The following is a 20,434-nucleotide window of genomic DNA, read 5'->3' on the forward strand; positions in this document are numbered from 1 at the left end:
ATTTCCTCAGGAGTTGAAATTGAGGTCTGGCAATCTGCTGGCAACAAATTTTTCTCAGGTAAACTAGCCTTCTGTAATTGTGGCTAATAAAGAGCATCAAAGTCTCAGAAGCTGTAACATTTCCTTTAAGAATAAAATTAAAATATTACTGTTGTTTGATCTTCAGTACTCATAAAACAATCCTGTACTCTGACAGTTCAGGCATCTCTCCCAAAACACCTTCTTCAGTTTGTCCTGCAGGTCTGTGAAATGTTAGCTATAAAGCCAACAAAGAAAAAAATTAACCCTGGAAGCTGCTGAGCATCCAGAACTCTCATTAGCTGCAACCTTCCCTACTGTGTATTTCAGAGGAGGAAAAAAAAAAAAAAAAAAAGGACTTATTTACTAACCTTAATTATCAGGAAACAGTTTGCCTAAGATAGGCTGTAGATGGCTCTTCTTTACAAAGATTGCCAGATTCCTATGTGTCCTTGCAACTAATAAGTTTGATTTTCAGGAATTTCATTTCTGCTTCAATCTACAGAGGTAAAGGAAATAAAATATTAGACAGGAGCTTATCTACAGTAACATATCCTGTGTTCTCATCCAGACCTCTGCAAAAAAAAGAGCTCAAAAAGGCTAGGAAACATTACAGCTTCCTGTCCATAGATCCCAGTGTGGCTATATCAAGACTCCAAGGCTTGAAACAGTAATAGAGATCAAATGTCTAAAAAATAACAATCATGCAACTCCCATCATTACACAGAGTGGAACTTAATTCTGTTTTCTTTCTGAAGGCCACAAACATAAACTAAACTTTCTCTACAAGAGTACTAAAAAGAGATGGCAGCTTTGCCAAGGCTCTTAATATCTGGTCTCCACATCCTCATATCTGCAGTCCAAAGAGAATCCTAGAAGTGTTATACTCAGCAGATTACTGGTGTACTAAATGAATCACTTCATGAATTGAATGCATATAAATGGTCTCTGAAAGGTCAGCCAAGTTTCCAGACTTGAAAAAGGCTGAACCTAGCCTTGTATGAAAGCTTTTGGAAGATAAGCATGAGTGTACCTCCTGATGTGAAGCACAACCTTTGCATCAGGAGGCAACAGTTTCTTTTTCTCTCACTCAGACTAGCAACATGCTTCAGTGGATGTGTTCATCATACCCAAGTATCTGGTCAAGTACAGGGCTCCAGTACTGGACAAAATGACAAAATAATTTGATATACTGTGGAAATTTCTCTACTCTCTGTTGTCAGCCAGGCCAACTCATTTAAGAGAGGTTTTAACTGGAGCAAGAATAACAATGTGTCTAAGAAGCATAACACAGGGATCCAAGTCTACAATGATTACTCTCCTCTGACCGAGTCTGACAACACTAGCATATCATGAATATCTCCATTCCTACCTGAATAGACAAAACAGACAAAGGATGAAAGCAAAAAAAAAAAAGGATGAAAGCATGTAGTAAATTGTTCAAAATCACATACCAGATCACTGATGGAGCCTGAACGGAATTAATTTATAGATTTATAGAAGTCTTAGGTTGCCTCTGTGCAAACAGTTACATATGTCACTTCCTCTGAAAACTTATTGTGTCTTTCATGACCAATATTGTTTCTGTCTAGTACCATACTGGCAACAAATGTTCTGCTTGTGGGTTGCTTGCAAAAAACTGTACCACAAAGGCTTGAAATAGCTGCCACCCTCTGATCACAATGTCAGAATTCCAGTTCCCATGTAAGTCTTCCTCCTGATGATGGCAAATGATAAAGCAAATAGTAAAACAAACAAACCACAAACAAAGAGAACAATGCATTAGTACGCAAACTACCTCCCACAGAGGAACTGTCTAACATTCCTCCAAATTTCATTATAAAACAAGAAGATTTCTTTTGGGGATGCTCCTCTGAAATGCTAGTTTATACATCAGATAGCCTGTACAATTGATAAAGGACAAAAACAGATAAAAAATTTGCATTGTAAATAGTCACATACTATGTTAGCAAAGTCTCTCCTCCTCCTTTGCTGGTTTCCCAGCCACATCCTATAAACATAGTGAGAAAAGAGATCATATTTGCAAGTGGACAACTGCATATGATATCATATTTTGCTTTCAGCAATGTTTTCCTAAGATGGTCCTAATAATACAGTACAGCAGAGCAGGAGACAGAAGGATTATTTAGTGCTTTTTTGATGCACAAGACCATTTTCTATTTGTGCAATCTTCCTTAAGTGAGCAAAATTTGGATCTAATTAGAAGAATTATTCACAGAAGGATGACAAAGATGTTGGAAACTAAAAAAGTGGAATCCATAAAAGAGGAAATGCTAACAAGGAAAAAAAGACTCAAACTCCAGTAGTGAGGTGTAGCTAACAGTAGGAACATAGTTCCCTTGCTAAAAGGATACCAGAAAGACAGCAAGGTCATTCTATTCCTATTCATTTAGAGGATCAGATCAAGAAACATGAAAAAAATGTGGTTTTTGAAAAAATAAAATGAACGGTATTTCTAGACTAATTTTCTACTGAGCATCTCTACTGAGGAGAAATATCAAAGGACATAAAAATAAATTTTTATGCAGATAGCTCAAGAGAATTGAAGTAAATATAGTCAGACCTTCAGCAAGTGATTAAATTATCTCTGTATGATCACTAAATATGCCCAGCCCTGTGGTATCTTTGCCAATGTTATCAAAGCAACAGTCCAAGGACTGTACTCCTCCTACAAGATAACAAATAAGTTAACTTGATTTTATTTTTATTTTATCAATGCTTTATTCATTTTTATAATTCAGGCCACCAATGCAAGAGAGTTATTGACACAAGATGCATTTCAAATTTCCCTTTGGACTATTATATTTGAATAAAATCCTTAGCAGATTAAAAAATACTCCTCAGAACCAATGCAGGCTGTCACCAGATTTAGCCATGTGACAGCTGGGCAGATTGTTCTCCACAAGCAACTTCTTAATTGAGTAGCACTCTCATAAAACAGAAGTATGACTTTTATCTCAGGAACTGCGTAACACGACGTATGCATTATTCTCATGATCCAATTCCTCTTATTTGGTCTATGTTAGAAGCTTGTTAATCCTTCTTGGGAGCTTCCTACTTGTCCCCTAAAACAACATTTTCTGAGAGACACAAGCCGATTTACTTTTACTCTAGCTAAAATTAAAGAGTAGAAGAAATTATCTAGACTGCCCGCACAATCATGACCACAACTCTCATTAACATTTTTGCCACTCGTGTTTCAGAGATGCTTTAGGAACAACCATGTCTCCATTCCATAAAATGCAGGAAAGAAATGAACAGGGGATGAGCTGTTGAGGCCTTTTCCACTGAAATCATTCTCCAGTTGTTCAAGTGACCTAATGAAAACCCTGGTTATTCATACTCCATTTTGCTTGAAATAAATGTAATCACTCTTGAGCAACAGATAGCTTCAGCTTTCGCAGATATGCTTTGATTTCCCTTGAGGAATAACAAATACGTTATTATTTATTGTATTTGACAGGTTAATTTGATTAAAGAAATCCAAGAAGGGGAGGAAAAATATTATAATCTACTAGAGTAATAGCCTCATATATTGTGTGTGTGTGTGTGCAAAAATATATATGTCAAGCTACATCACTTTGCTCTACAGGGTTCCTAGCGCTCTAGCACTCTTCAGTTAAGCTTGTTTGTACAATGTTTGGTCAGGAAATTAAATGAGGAAAAAATCTGACTAATACATTCCCACTGTACGAAATACATCATGAAGGTTCTGGAAAATTGGTAAAAACAGAAAACATAGTAGGAGAGAACCCAGAAGAAACATTCTTTTAGGAATTTGAACTGAAAGACATAGTATTCATATTTGCAACAAACCAACTGATTGCTTAAACAGCAAAAGATTATCAAAAACAGGAAACAGTAAGATGTGCAGACATCTTTTGGTCAGACTGAGTTCTGACAGAATCTTGAGCAGAAAAAAGAGGACAAACGTTTTCTCTCAATTTCAAGGTTCTGTGGAAAGCAGCATTAAAAATATTAACCTATAATCCAGAATGACACAAGAGGTTTATGGCTAAGCAAGTTAAATAACTTGATGGCTAGGACAAAGTTATCACTCAGCTAATATTCGAAGCTTTGATTTAGATTATTAACTCAGAATATAGATTTTTGCTAGCATATTCTTTTTATTCCAATCATAACTATATAAGGGGAAATGGTTTTATACTAAAAGAGAGCAGATTTAGATTAGATGTCAGGAGGAAATTCTTTACTGTTAGGGCGGTGAGGCACTGGCACAGGCTGCCCAGAGGAGCTGTGGCTGCCCCATCCCTGGAGGTATTCAAGGCCAGGCTGTATGGGGCTTTGAGCAACGTGGTGTGGCGGGCGGCATCCCTGCCCATGGTAGGGGGCTGGAACTCAATGGTTTTTAAGGTCCCTTCTAACCCAAGCCGTTCTATGATAATTTTAGCTCTACATCTCTGATTGAAGTGACATCTTGAGTTTAGCGGTAGTCTGGTAAACAATCAAATTCAGGTAGCAATATATGTTCTGTTCAAAATACTTCACACAAAGCCTTCTGATACTTTGCTGTCAGTCACCACAAAATTCTGTCACTAAAACTGCAACCTCAATATATATAAATTTTATAATCTTGTTTTCACAGCCAAGACAGATGTGAAGATTTATTAAACTGACATAATTTAAAGGATTTATCATTTAAATCTCCTCCATAATATGTAAGACCTATCTGATGCAGTCTTTGGGTAGATTTTAATCATCATTTTGAAGAAGGAAGAACATTTCTAGAAGGGATTTTAGTTTGTGGACCTCCCAGGTTAACAGTTTTATATATTAGATCTAAACAGGTATTATTTCTGTCTGTGGTATATGTGCATACCAATACATACGACGTTTATTTATGTGAGGATTTAGCTGCGTATATAAGACAGTGCATGACGACAATGATGATGGGTGTGGGTATTTCTGGGAATTTGACTGAGACATGAGTTGGTCACTTACATTTTTATGAGTGTTTGATGATACCAGCACATAAAAAAAATCCTCATCTTTACAGGTGATGTAAAATTTGCTACCCTGCATTCTGCTGTAAGAGATGAACTAGAATGTCAGACAAGCTGATGATTGCATGTAACAGTCAAACTATTCAAACTCTTCAAACTATCTAACTCTTGCTAAAACAAATCTGCTCTTCCAGTTTTGGCACTGCTAAATCCCTAGGGTAGACAGATTGCGGATATTTTAGACGTAGTTAAAATTGTGCTGAGAGCTTTTAATTTGAAACAGTGCTTAAAGGCAATAGTCAATAAGACATTAGCATTCTCAAGGTTATTGACACTTGCCTTCTTTGTTAAAGGGAAGAGAACACGGGCTGATTACCACCTAAAGAATGCTCAGGCACAAGAAGGAAAATATTTAGGAATACACTGGCTTCAAAAGCCATATCTTTCCTGTTATCTGACAACTCAAAACACCCAGAAAGCCTGACTAACTGGATGAACAGGTATTCCCCAAACCGCTACAGAATACAGAGAATAGAAGTGATACTCAGTTATGGATGTTCTCCATTAGAAGAAATCTTCCTCAGGGAACAAATGTCCTGAAGCTGTTCTATGCATTCCTGAACCATACATCCCAGGATCAGCACAACAGAAATAAAAACCTAGCCATACATCTTTCTCCTTTTCTCTTCAGCAGTGTTGGGCTCTTGCTCTGTGATGTTTGTATTTATTAAAAATCGAACGTTTTTACCAAAAATAGTCATTACAGTAATATTTTCATTCATTCAATCCACTGCACAGACAGCAGCTGAAATCTAGAATACAAAATTATGCCAATACTGAAAGAAGGGGAGACAGACTCCTGAAAATCTTTTTTTTTTTTCCTCCTAAAAGCCCAGAGTTTTTCCCCTAGGATATCATATTAGTTCTATGGGGATTCAACATTTCAAGTTTTGCTCTTTGTAGCCAGAGATGAAAACAAAGTGGAAAATCAATAAGAGCATAATAAGGCTTTTAGCATCAAGACACATCAACTTCACTTATTACCCAAGCAACACTGCTGAAAGAAAAAAACTCCCATGGCCTTCAATAGTCTTTGACAGCCCCTTTAACTGCCAGAAACCTCAGGACTCAGCATCATTGGTAATGAATACATAGAAGAGGCCGTAACTAAATCCACCTAACTCAGCAGTGATACTTATTCTATTACTTATACTTGTGGCAATAATTACCATGCTTTTAACATCATCATCGCTTGTGTCAGTAATCCAATTCCCAAGAAGCTTGCTACACCTAACACAGTATGTAAAACCCATATGTGAATATCCATCAGAAACAAGGATCATTGAGTAAATTCATGATAACCTAGGACATACTAAAGTTTGTTGATGTGAACTGGCTGGTAACTGGGCAAGGAAGTGACGTACTGATGAGAGGTTCTCTACATATGCTTACAGCAATATGTTTGTTAGCTTTAAACTAGTCTTTACTTTCACAATATTTCAGGTGTGGAACTTGTGATTGAGGTGCTGTTGCAAAGTGCAGTACACTATGTTTAAGAAGGGTGTGTTAAATTTGGAACATTTCTAATTGTCAGTTAAGAAGTTTCATATCTTCAGGATGTTGCTTTACTGGAAACTTTTCTGAGGACATTAAGACCTACCTGTGTAGATCAGGTTGAGTACTAGAGTCACCCCAGATAAGAATGTAGCTTCCATTGCGATCCAAACAGAACACATCCAGAGGGGCTACATAACATTCGAGTACAAGCTCACAATCTCCTCTCAGTGATTACTCCCAGAATAGCAAGATCTGCTTAAGCAAAAGAAGTGTAAATGTTTTAAGAACATCAGGCAAAGATCACTGATAGAATGAGAGATTAACATTCCAGGACATTCTGGGTGTAGTGCTGAAGGGTCAGTTAAGAACTTGAGTTTCCATTTGTGCTCACAGATAAAATTTGATCTGAATTCTTTAAAGAATAAGCAAACCACAAATTTATGTAAAAAATATGGTGAAGATTTTGTGCTGGAAAACACATCTGTAGCTTGTGGGAATTCTTTTGTCATCTAGAAACATTCATTTTTATATTTCATTTTTATTAATTTATATTTCATTTTTATATTCATTTATATGTTGCAACTTAGAAAAATTCTAAGAGATTTAGAATTTAGAAATAGGATTTAGAAATAGGATTTTCTCTAAAAAAGCTGAGTCTCCAAACATAAGAGGCTACTTTCACATGTTCATTCACTACAAATTACCTTTCTTGGCTTGAATGGTACTTTTACATACCCTTGTTCTGAGAGATCACAAGGGGTAGAGAACACTAATTGTTCTGTACAATCACAGGACACAACTGATTAAGAGTGGCTATTATTTTACTACTTGTTAATAATTCATTCAAGTCCAGAACAACTGGCAATAATAGAAGGGTGACTCCTTTTACCATGTAAAGGCTTTTCTCATCATGATCAGATGCTTCAGTGAATCTGAACATGTTATCTCAGACCATGTCAAAACTAAGCAGTGACCCCATAATGTCCAGTAGTTTGACAGAAAAAGTATCTCTCTTGTCAGTGAGAATCAAGAAAAGCTGTAGCCAACAGTAAAGATAATTCTCTCCAGCTGGGGCAAGCTACATGAAGAAAGCCTCCCACTAGCACCTGTGCATGCTTTCATATCAATGGGCCAAGAAACTTCCACTTGGCTGATGTCACTTCTGAAATTGCAACAGTAGGTTTTAAGCCCCAAACTGCCTGAAAACAGAACAATGGCAGTCACAGGTTCCAAGGTTTCCCTTCTCTCTGCTTAGTGCCAACATTGCCAAATCATCAAATAACATAAGCAATGTCTCTCCCACTCCAAAATCCTCTTTCCACTCAGTTTCTCTACATTTGAAGAAAAATCACGTACTCTGGACACTCTAGTCAGACCAAGACACTGCATACACTGAGAAATTGAAGCCCTTCAACTTTGACTTGCTTGTCTTGTCAGCATCTGAAGAAAGGTGCAGTTGTGCAGCCTTCTCCACCCATCTGTCTGTCTTTTTTTCACTAGGCATATTCCATGATAAGCAGGAACTTGTGTTCTCAGCAAAGGGAGTCTGCATGCATCTCTGTTGCTTGCTTTCAGAGGAAAAGAGCCACTTATGGGTGAGCTCCTAGGCAGTTTGATGCTGCTTTTTGCGACAGCCTGGCAAATGGTGTTTGGGAATGGTAGGTCAAAAATGGCACAGTATTCAGGCACGCGTGAAACACAAGTGTCCTTATAGCAGCCCAGTGTTGAACTTGGAGGAGACTAATCTCAAAGAATAAACTTCTCAACAAACTTCCACATTTTTTATTTCATAGGGGGACACTCGTGAATATCAAGATGCAGCACATTTGGGTGTATCCTTTAGTATACCATGCTATCAGCTAGTATAAATACGACATCTGTGCTGTCAGACATGTACAGCTGTGAGATCATGTTTATAAGTAGGAGCCACATCAGACTTGAGCTGCTAGCAATCCAGCCTTCCCACAGATCCAACTTACAAGACAAACAATGCTTTCTTCAGATATTAAGGCACAATCCTCTCAGTACTTTGGCCAACTTGCTGCTGCAACAGTAATTTCTGCGACTGAAATTGACTCTGTGCCCCTGGAAAGTTTCAGAATTCTGCATATTTGAAGAGGAACACATCCTCCCAGAAGCCACTTCCAGGCGCACAAGGAAAAAAAGGGTGACTGGGAACAGTTATTGCAGATTTACCAAGGGAAAACTATGCCTGATAAATCCAACTGTCTTCTACAATAAAATAACTGGTTTTGTGAACACGGAGTAGCAGGCTTTTGCCATTATTGTAACCAAATTGGGGCTGTATGGACTGGATGAGTGAGCGAAAGGGTAGGTGAAAAAAAACTGGCTGCACCATTAGGCTCAAAGGCCAATAGTTCAAAGTCTAAGCTGGTTACAGGTTGTATCAGGGTCAATATTGTTTAACACCATCAGTAACTTGGGCTTGATGATGGAACGGAATGCACCTTCTTCAAGTTCACAGATGACATTAAGTTAAAGGGACCAATTCATACACTGGAGGTCAGGGCTGCCATTCAGAAAGACCTCATCCAGCTGCACGAATGGGTCAACAAGAACCTTGTGAAATTCAGCACAAGCAAACACAAGTCCTGCACCTGGGAGAGAAAATTGCCATAAAACATGCTAGAGGATAATGGTGAAAACCAAACTAAATATGAGTCGGCAAATGCAACATTTCTTGGCAAGGGCTAAGGACATAAAAGGTTGCATTAGCGAGAGCACAGCTAGCAGACCGATGGAAGCAAACCCTGCTTTATACTTGTGAGGCAGCACCTTGAACACTGCGTCCAGTCTGGGACCTTTCAGCACCAAAGCGATGCTGATATATTGAGAGAGTACAGTGAAAGGTCACTGAAATATTTAAGCGCCTGGACTGCATGATGCATGAGGAAAGGCTGAGGGATCTGAATTTGTTTAGCCTCAGGAAGAGAGGCTTTGGGAGGGGAATTGAATTGTCAGCAAATATCTAAAGGGCAGTTACAGGTAAGACAGAACCATTCTTCTCAGAGGTACACACTGAAAGGACAAGATATGATGGTCACAGATTGCAGCAGGAGAAGTTATGACTTAATAAACATGGAAAAAGCAATCAGTGTGAGTGGTTAAGCCCTGAAACAGGTTGCCTAAAAAGACTGAGAAATCTCTATTCTTGAAGATTTTCCAACAGCTGATTGGACAAGGCCCTGAGCAATCTGATCTAACTTCAAAGTTCAACCTGTCCTTCATGATCTCTGGAGGCCCATTTCAAGCTAAATTATGTTATCTGGAGATCTCTGATACAGTGTTTCCTGTTCTTCAAAGACCACCCTGCTACACAAGGCTGTTTTGCAGGTTTATCCCTGCATTCACATAGGTTGTCAAAGGCTCACAAACCAGAGTTTTGACGCAGATTCTCACAATTACGCCACTAAAAAAAGTCATCAGTGTCATATGCTCATTTCTTAATATTCACTCACTGCCAAATCCTTGAAGTTGCTATCAGGCAAAGTCCCATAAAACCCAGGAGAAAGCAGAGTATGCTCCAGTGCTACTATTTCATTGTGACTTATCTGAACAGAAACTGCATGCGAGCTAACTGAAACTACATTAGAGCTGTGGGGGCAAAGTCTGGAAGCACCTAGTCACTATTTGTTCAGTTCTCATATAGACCTCTCTTTGGAGCCACAGGTATGGTGCCTGAATAAAGTCTGAGCAAATCTAACTATGTACTTCAATTGACTATAGTTGATTTATTGTATTAAACTCTAGATGACTTGGAGCCTGAGGTTACAAATCCCGTTTTTTTGCTAGCTTTACCCCAATATGGTAAAATCAACACTTTTTTTTTCCCCAGACAATGTTAATTCTCCTCTCAAATACATAAAGGATGGTTTGAAATCAATGGGACAGCTGAGAGTAAAGGGCAGTAATGACTTTGAATTCCTGATCTTCAAGCTGAACAAAGGTAGCCACAACATATCAGTAACACAAGCCAGCTTTGGGGTCCTGACTATCCATGGTCCTGGATGGCATTTCAGGAGTGGCAACTGTTTAGACCAGTCAAAAATTAAGCCAGATTCACTCCCCTCCTCATTTTTTGCTAGAAATATTTCTCAGAACACAAGCACAGTGGAAGTTTGCCACAGAGTGCCTGCGTGGCTACAATGAATTCTTCACAAAAAGTTATCATGTGCTTTGCAGAATATTAAAAAAGTAATTAATCCAATATAATTACCAGAAAGAGAAAGATGAAGAGGAAGAAACCAGCTTCTAGACTTTAAGATCAAATTGAGATTGACCAAAAGACAAACATTAAGAAAAGCTATAACCACATTGTGTTAACTAATTATAATGGAATAGAAAATGGATATTACATATTAAAGGGGATACTAAATCCATAAGTCAAATTTAAAATGATTTTAGTATTAAAACTTAAAACAATAGAAAATACTTCCCCATTCTCCTTCCCACATCTAGTTTTTATTTTCATATTCCAGAAAGACTCCTGGGAAAAGTAGACCTGTTCTTTCTTTGCTTGGCAAAGGCTTGCTTTCAATGTGAGTCATAATATTCAATAACATGAGCAGGATAACCAGGTGCTCAATGGATTATCAACATGAGAGAAGAAAACATGCCCAGTCCCACATTTTCATTACTCTGTCCATACTTAGAGCTCAGTGAATTATAACTTCTCATTTCACCTTCTCATTCTCCAGTTATGTCATTTCCATTAGCTAGGAGACTGCAAGGCTATTTCATATAGGTTTCATGGCACTAATGGAGAAAGTAGATGTTAATAGCTAATATTTGTTTCTTATGAATTATGCTTCTAGAGCTTAATGGCTTATGTTTCCCTGGCAACAAACACATCATGTGCTTTTTAATAAGGTTTGCATGTGTGCTGTGTACAGGGCTATGCCAGAGATCCCAGCTGACAAGGTTTCTAAAACATTATGAATTACCCTTTGACAATGCAAGGACCACAACGGTAATTTGGCAGAAGACTGAGAGCCTTCCCTAGTGTTTATAAAATTGCTCAAACTGCAGTCTCCTGCTTTTAGAATCTGCAAGGTTCACACTGCACATAAGTCAGTGATTGGTCTTTCTTCCATCAAAAGGAAACATTGTGTGACTAACCTCACTTATTTTACATCACTGTGATTCCATTAAGTTCCTGGTTGTCCACCCAAATATCCTAAAATGAAAAAAAAAACAGGATTACAGTCCTGGAATTAAGTTTAGCCAGTAAGTCTGCACTTTGCTTTACCTTGAAGAAATCAGAGAAAAAACAAGCTGCTGATTTTGCTTCATATTTTTCTACAGAACAATGTGTTGTAGGAAACAGGCTGCAGTCTCTTTCTTTCAGAACTTTCAACATGCTTTGGCAAATCTAAAGATCACAAGAGGGTATCCCACATCCATGACAAAGCATATGTAAAACTACATAAACCATACCGAAGAAAAATCACTCTTCTGATGAATATGCATGGGCATAACTAACTCACATGTCTGAAGCCAGCAGAGATCACTAAGTTGCCTCTCTTAAGTGCATCTAACATCCTATTTCACAACAAATATAAAACCTCCCCTTGCAAATCTGAAAAGAAAAAAAAAGAAAAAAAATGGACTGGGAGTTTATAGGGCCAGAAAATTCTGCTAATTCTGCTAATTTCTGGTAAGATTTTGAATTATCTCATAACATTATTTTGAAGTGGTAATTGCACACATTTTCAGATTTTCCTCTTCATCAAAAAAATACGGCATTACAGATTTCTTATTAAAATTGTCCACATCCTTCTTGTGCAATCAATACTGGAAAAGACAATCACTTCTTTATTCTAAAAAGCAGTCCTCTACTCCAATATATAATCAACTACTGCTTTCTCCTTCCGCCCCACGAATGGTCTCAAACCCACTGTAGGTGGTACCAATCCTGGCAGAGAGGAGAAAACTCATTTTGCAGGACTTTACAGCCTCAGGGAGACTTGAAGTGGGATAGTTTTAGTGATGGGAGTTGAAAGTTCTTGGTCATGAAGGGATGTGGATGCCTACCTCTTTATCAGGCACTCACCAGAAATTACTCACTCATTGCATGCATTGTTTACAAAATACTGATAAACCAATCGCTTCACTGATTGGGCAAGGACTTCATATCTTTCTAGTACTTTCAACTAAATCAGAAGAAAGCGAAAGGCAGGGAACTCCACTTTATCATCATATACAATGCAGTACTTTCTGACTTTCACATGCATTCCAGAAAAGCTACAAACTTTTTCAAAAAGTTCATTCTACAAACAGTTTGCCTTGCAAATGTTCACTTTAAGTGGTCTTCAAACAATTTCTGTTTGTTCACTACACACACACAAATATATATATATATGTATATATAAAAATAAAATGTCTGCAAAACAAGGCATACACTTGGAAAGAAACAAGCATGAAAGAACTGTCCACCTTCCCAGAAAACTTAGCTTGCAATTATAAAGAAGGAAAAACCAGCATAAAAACTTAGTGTCGACACCAATCTTTAGCGGGGACTGAAGGTGGGAAATTACGTTGAAAAGCTCACATTTTTTGTTGTGTCCCTGGAAATAAGTAATCTAATTAACACCACGTAAATCTTGACTGACTCTAATCTTCGTAACACTATAAAAACAGCAACAGACAAAAGGTGGCAGGATTCTGAAACTCTAATACAAAATGCCAGAAAATTAATTTGTTTATATTCTGAGACAGTCACTCACAGAGTGTCTAACGTAACTAGTGAAGAGTATAACCACATGATCCATAACTACCTTGAAATATTTATAGACAAGTAATCTACAGTGCTCAAAGTTAAGGGAGGCTACTGAAAACTGTACCCCATTTTGTCATTCATTGGCAGCAGTACCAGAAATGAGAGGAAAGAGAGCTCTGTAGGATTAGAGTTAGCTTCTACTTTTTACATTTTCACTGTGGATTCAGACACACGTAACAAGACCTTATTAACTAAGGTGAAGTTACGTATGATTTACCAGTCAGCATAGACTCCTGTGCCACTGAGACTATCTGTGGAGCCAGGGACAGAAGAGAGAAACAGATTGGTGCTAATGATCTGCTGCATGGTGACATAAGAGTCGGGTTTATTCTTCAAGTGTCATCTCTAGAGCTTCAAAAGCAAACATGAAATTTTCAGTGCTACAAAATGCTCCAAAATCTACAACATGAGGAAGGAAACACCGACACAGTTCTAGAGACATTCACTCACACACCTGGAGAGACTCAATAAAATAAAAAGAAACTTCATTTCCTGGCTTGGGAGTTAGTTTTGGTGCTATAACACTGCAGATAGCAACAGAGGTTCTCGGAATGATGCTGAACACATCCCACTGACAGGTCTGGAGTGTTCCTGAGAGGACACCATAGGTCCTTTCTTTCTCCACCATGTCCTTTTTTAGGGGGGTGAAGGGGAGGTGGTTTATGTTCCAGGAAACCCCTCTCCCCTCTTTCCATTGTTACAATTGGTGTTTGTCCATTTGGCTTGTTTACCCAAAGCAATCAAAACCTTCAGGAAGAAATAATTCCAAACACAGAAAGAGTTCTCTATTGTTCCTTTTGAACACGAGAAACACAGTGAAAGGATTAATAAACACATGGAAACAAGATCTAATAGATAGGGAGAAGAAAAGAAGGTGGAAGTAGCACCAAAACATACAATGGAACAATTGGCGTGAAAGATCTCTCTACAAACCTTATTGAACAGAAGAGAAATGAGTAAATAAGATATGTATGCAACCACTACAGCTGATATAGGGGAAAAAATAGCAAAACTGTTAAAACAGACAAGCTTGTATAAACAGATAACCCTATTTCATTTCTCTTGCTTGTTCAGTCAGAGCACACCAGGATTGACCACTGTAACCAGGACTTCCCAACTGTTGTTGTGCTAAGTTGAGTATAACTGGACATCAAGAACATGAAAATGAATTCACATCTGCTTGCCACTTGACAAGATTTAATAGAGTTATATTCAAAACCAGCACTGACATCATACAACAGAGCATCATGAAAGTGATGAAAGGCAGCAACTTCCGTAAAGCTTGCAAAATGATGCATCAGTCACAAAGTTTCACCAGTGAATGTTGCTGTCATTGCACCATTCAGCCATTTGAAAGAAATCACCATTCCCTGTTTAACAGAGCAGCCAATTTGTAGGATCTTTCTACTTCAGAACAGAAGCGCTCGCTGTTCCATCAGTGACACAGGTAGAAAGCATACAACACAACAATAAATAACCAGCTGCAATGCTCAGTTTCCAGGAACTGAAAAGTAAATTGATTTCCATATGACTCAACGGCTCAGATCAATAACTGCCCTTACTTCTTCCTGTACATACACACTTTTCTTCCTCTGAAATAACTAATATTATCTTCCAATTTAAGGAGCATCTTACTGTGCTTATGATTGCACAAATAAGTTCTTCAGGGAAAAAAGTACCTTGAAACATCTTCTGCCTGTTAATTTATCCAGTGAAAAATTTCTTATGAGTTTTTGTGATTTTGTCACAGAAAACTGTGGTGCAACAAGCCTGTATTCATATTCTTTACCCACTAGGAAGCTGGTTCAAAAAAAAAAAAAAAAAAAACACAAAAAAAACTGATCCTGATTTATTATTTGAATCACGTCCATCAATACATCACAACCTCTCTTTGTTTTCTTCACCTCTTAGGACTGCAAACTTAATACAGTTTCTCCAAGATATGTCACTGTCTAAAGTTACAGCCACATCACATATGAGGCAACTGAGGCCGCTATGAGTAAATTCCTAAAGAACATTATAAGTTGCAATTTGACTACTAAATTCTTAGTAACTTCCTAAGAAAACTGAAGCAGCAAGAGCACATATATCCATTGACACTGACAGTGAGTCATCTGAGTTCAAAGGTAGTAAAAAGAATTTTTTTTAATTAAAGCTCAGTTCATAATGCACAGACTTGCCTGCACAAGTCACAATCTGGTAAAGCTCTAGATAGCATGTAAGCCATAAAGATATTGATAGTCAGAACACCCCTAGGACGAAAGCACGTACATCAGCAGTGGAATGTGCTCCCGCATGATTACTCAGAGAAAAGAATTCCTTCCATCTCTAGGTGCCTGTATATTGTGGGTATACGATGGACTGTCAAGTGGGGTTTTTTGCTTCAGTTTGGTTTCTTTTTCACCTCCAAGAAAATGCTTCTTATTTTAAATGACTACGAATGGCAGCTTCTGAAAGTGCTGCTCCTACAAATGAACTAACAACAAAAGGAAAACTAAAAACATTTACATTTCTGCCTCTGGGCTCCACATAATCTCTTTAATTGCATATTCAGCTCAGTTATTTCTACTCAGCTTCTGATGGCTGCTAAGGTGAACAGTAGTTCTTTGTCCACATGAATTATCCACTTCGGACACAGGCTATAGTGTTCCTACCATTTACAGACTCATTTCCCCCACATTCTCAATACTTAGGTCAGAATATATGCTACCTAGAAATCTGGAGCTGTTTACTTTTACAAAAGCACAGAAACATCCCCACATAGGATCAGTTTACAAATAAAACACGGAGTGGAATACATCTTGAACTATTTTTTCCTTAACAGTGGAAGAACAACCAATGCAAATCTAAAGTCTATACTTCCTACCATTCTAGTCATTTTAAAAAATGTTATAGAACACAGCATATATTTTAATCCCTAAAAAGCTATTCCTGTGCTTTGGCACATCTTTCCAACTCCCTGCCTCCTGGCTACTGCATAATGAAGTTAAACACGTGAACAATGTAACACCTTATCAAGCACAGGTATTTCAAGAAGCTTAAAGGTAATGTTAAATTCAAAAGCTGATGTATTCTACAAAGTTAATTACTGAAGGCCAACATGGGGAGCACATCAAGATTTCACGTGAACAAATGAAGATAATTATCTCACTGTAATAATGATCCCAAAGGGCACAGAACTGCATAGATTGCATGTAGGTGGGGCAAGGTGCACTGACATTACATCCTTTTTATAGAGGCACTGTGCTAATGACCATTTATTTATATTTGTAACTTTGTATGTTATCATCATGTGATTATGCTGTATACACACTGATATAGTTTATATACAATCCTATGAAATTTATCTAGTGCATATAAACTTGTAAATTTTGTGTATAATTTACATATAAAAATGTTATATTTAGTGTAATGATAGCACGAGAGGTAACTAAAAGGGCAGATTTAGATTAGATATTAGGAGAAAATTCTTTACTGTTAGGGTGGTGAGGCTCTGCAACAGGCTGCCCAGAGAAGCTGTGGCTGCCCCATCCCTGGAGGTGCCCAAGGCCAGGCTGGACAGGGCTTTGGGACACCTGTTGTGGGGGGAGGCATCGTGCCCATGGCAGGGGGCTGGAACTAGATCCCATTAAGGTCCCTTCAAACCCAAGCCATTCTGTGATTCTGTGATTTGTAACAGTACTGTATCAAGTCCAAAGGTGTTCTGATATTATTACTTTTAACAACGCTGTCATAAATAACAGTAACACAGAACCAAAACTATTTATTCTCTGTACATTTTACAGTGTTCTTATTTGTACAAAGCCTGATATGAATAATAAATATCAAAGGGATAATAATTCCATGCTGGTCTTTCAACAAACCAGTGGATTTGCAGGGAGGAATGAGAAGAATCACACAGAGAAAGGCAGGCTGGGAAGTGTTATCAGCTGCGTTACAGGTAAGTTCCTCTAGAAACTAGTTTATTCCTAAATTTTCTTATCAGACACTTCAAGGTTCTTAAAGAATCAGGGAGATGCTAACAAGAAAACCAAAATGCACTATTTGTGGTGTTTCTTTTCAGCCACCAGAAGAAAAAGTCTTTCATTCCCCTAAAAGGCAAATCAGTACTGATTACAGCAGTGTCAATTGCCTCCTGCAGTGACCCTTATGAAGCACAGGCAAACTCTGATATACTGTAGCAGCATAAGTAATACTGAGTCTACTTTTCCAGTCTTGATACTAAAATACTTCATCTTTCAATGGACATCGACCCCAATCCTGTTTGCTCATAAAGCGTAAAGGGGCAATCCTGCAGGCTCTGAAGTCTCCTCCTGAAAATACTGTATTTCATGTCAAATCACATAACTACCCAACCAGCAAGGTAGTTTTAAATTTTCTACCTTTATTTATATTACTACTGTCTTAAATGCTGCATTTCAGGAAAAAAAAAAAAAAAAAAACCACAGTTTTGATTCAAGATAGGTAGACAATTACACATCTTTCAAATGTAAAGAGCATGTAAAAGCATTTTGTGCTAGCTACTTAATATCACAAGAGGAACTATTTTTATTACATACTGTAATTTATACATGATAAATATTTGGGGGATTTTAACTATCAAGACTGGATCTCAGAATACAGCACAGAGTGAATATTGTGAGAACACAGATCTCCAGTAGATGGAAGCATTGGCCAGCAAAAGCTGAGATCATGTTGCTCGTGGGATTGTCATTCCTGCAGCACTGCATGGTGCCTCCCCCTGCTACACACAGGATTTTAACATACAGATATCCCAGCTGGCTGACAGTGGTAGAAAACAGATCTGTAATTCTTTATCAGTATGTAGTCTCTAGTATTGCTATATCACAGCATACAATTACTATTTAAATATTTACAAAAAACTCATGTTGAAAGATGAGAGACAGACAGATGGATAATGAATCATGAATCTGACTGCCGATTCCAGGCAAAATTTAGAGAGATATAAGCTCCACCAACCTTTTCATGAGCTCTCTGACAGTTAAAAAGACTCAAAGTTCTTAATTTTTCTTATATTTTAACAGAAAATATGACCCCAATGTAAATGTTTACAATGTATTTACATATAATAATTTCATGTTGTTTGGTATAGTGCTAAAATGAAACAAACTCAAGTTCATGGTCCATTCTGAAGCTCATTTAACAGGAAAAGTAACACCAGTGTCCATTAATGGCAGAAATTAAATATCACTTCAATATCAGATTCAACAGTATCCTAATTCTAGCAACCATAAAACCGTTCTAGTCCATTAGAGTCCAGGAAAGTTGCATGATTACTGACCCACATTTCACAGTGATGCAAGTCCCTTAGCTCAAAATGGACAAAGAGACCTGATTTCCAAACACCACCATTGTATGTTGATTAACTAAACACTTATCAAGTTATAATTTAAGAATTTACACACAGGTCAAACACTGGCTAGTGATTATTCATGTCTCTCACCTGCCTGTTATGAACCTCTCTACACTGACTGCTGCTTTCCACCTCCATTATCTGTTTTATCTCATTACCATCTGATCTCTTATAACTTGTTTCCTGCAGCCCTACCTAGATACAGATGTGAAACACGATTTCCTTTTAGTTACTTTGGCAGAGAGGTTGAGATTACTTTTTGCAGTACACTGAGCAAATATACATTTATACAAATAGTACTTTCAAAGTATGAGGAAAGGAATACAAAATTAAACTCTAATAAAAGGTCTTTACTACTTCACCCCAAACATCAAAAAATCCCTGTTGCCACTTTGCCACTCCCTTGTTTTCCCCCATAACTAAGCCTGAAAATTCTGCTTTCTGTACCCCCCCCCCCCAATGCAGTTATAAAATTATATTCTCTCTCCCCTACTCGTCAGCCAGTTTTGCCAAAACCTAGCTGCTACCTCAATCCCAGCCTCCTCCCAACACTTCAGGAGCCCTGGCTTTCAGTCAGGATTTCAGAACTCCAAAATTTCTCAGTCCTGATATCTGGCCTGCTACCAGCACTCTGTATCTTCTTTGATAGAACTCTTATTTTCAGCTCTGCAGTAATTGGAAGTTAACCCAAATTAGAATTTTCAACTTGAGGATCTTAAAACACAGGAGCAACAGAGAATGACCCATTTTCTGGCTAACTAATGGCAAGCTTGTAAGCACAGTTTCTAGTGAACTCCGGAGCATCTGCACAGGTACTGAGAGCACAGACTCCACTGTGTGGGGACAATCACTCTTACCCATGCAGATTTTGTCTAATATACCTTCGATATGTAATTCATTCAAATTGCAGTAAGTCTTGAGAAGTTGTTTTTGTAAAAGCTTATCCACAGAGCAATTATATGTGTGTTTATACACATACACAACACTCTTCCAGAGCTACTGATCTACACATCACATGCACAGACTTAAGACACATGGTTACCACTACTTACATTCCCACATCCTTACATGAAACATCATCAGCCACACACACATGCTTACACATTGTTCTGTGCACTCAATGAGGGCTAACAAACTTGTTCTTGCATACCTTTCTTCATCTCTAATGGCTGCTCCTACTTTTTATTTAACTTCTGCTTCACCTTTTGCATTGGATATTTCCTGGAACTCCTGCAATTACTAAAAACAAAAACAAAAAGCAGATATATTTTAACAATGATGAAACAAAAGTTGGTAAAGGCAGGAAAGAAGTGGAAAACAAATTATAGCTTGCCCTTTAGAGAAACAGAGCCTGGGGCAGATGAAGCAAGCTTAGAGATGTAACGTTCACTGCTAGTGCACCTCTGACATCTGCCGGGATAACAGCTGGGCTGGGCTGTTCATCACAGAAACAAAAGAAACCGAATAGGAAAAAGCAAACAGCAATGACAGGTGGGAACCCATACTACACAGAAGCACTGGACAAGGTAGGTTTTTTCCCATTTTATTGTGTCTTGATGTTCACAGTAACATTCAACGGTAGAAATAGGTGAGCAGAATCACACAGACCAAATGAAAACCCAAACTGAGCACACTGTATCAGGAAAGGAACGGGGACTTGGAATCACAGGCAGCCCTCCCTGGAACAGAAAAACATAAATA

The 20,434-nt window shown here is 38.0% G+C and overlaps 1 protein-coding gene across 1 annotated transcript in view; it reads right to left on the reverse strand.

Moving 5' to 3' along the window:
* Positions 1–19,899, reverse strand: part of SLC5A1 (solute carrier family 5 member 1) — a 50,610-nt gene extending 30,711 nt beyond the window's left edge. Inside the window, exons 1-2 of the mRNA XM_048064101.2 lie at positions 19,884–19,899; positions 390–517 (exon numbers count right to left, since the gene is read on the reverse strand). The gene's annotated coding sequence lies outside the window, so the exon portion shown is untranslated. The remainder of the gene's footprint in view (positions 1–389; positions 518–19,883) is intronic.
* Positions 19,900–20,434: the final 535 nt, after the last annotated feature.

Source organism: Anser cygnoides, chromosome 17, assembly GCF_040182565.1.
Source record: "Anser cygnoides isolate HZ-2024a breed goose chromosome 17, Taihu_goose_T2T_genome, whole genome shotgun sequence".
Taxonomy (NCBI): Eukaryota; Metazoa; Chordata; class Aves; order Anseriformes; family Anatidae; genus Anser; species Anser cygnoides.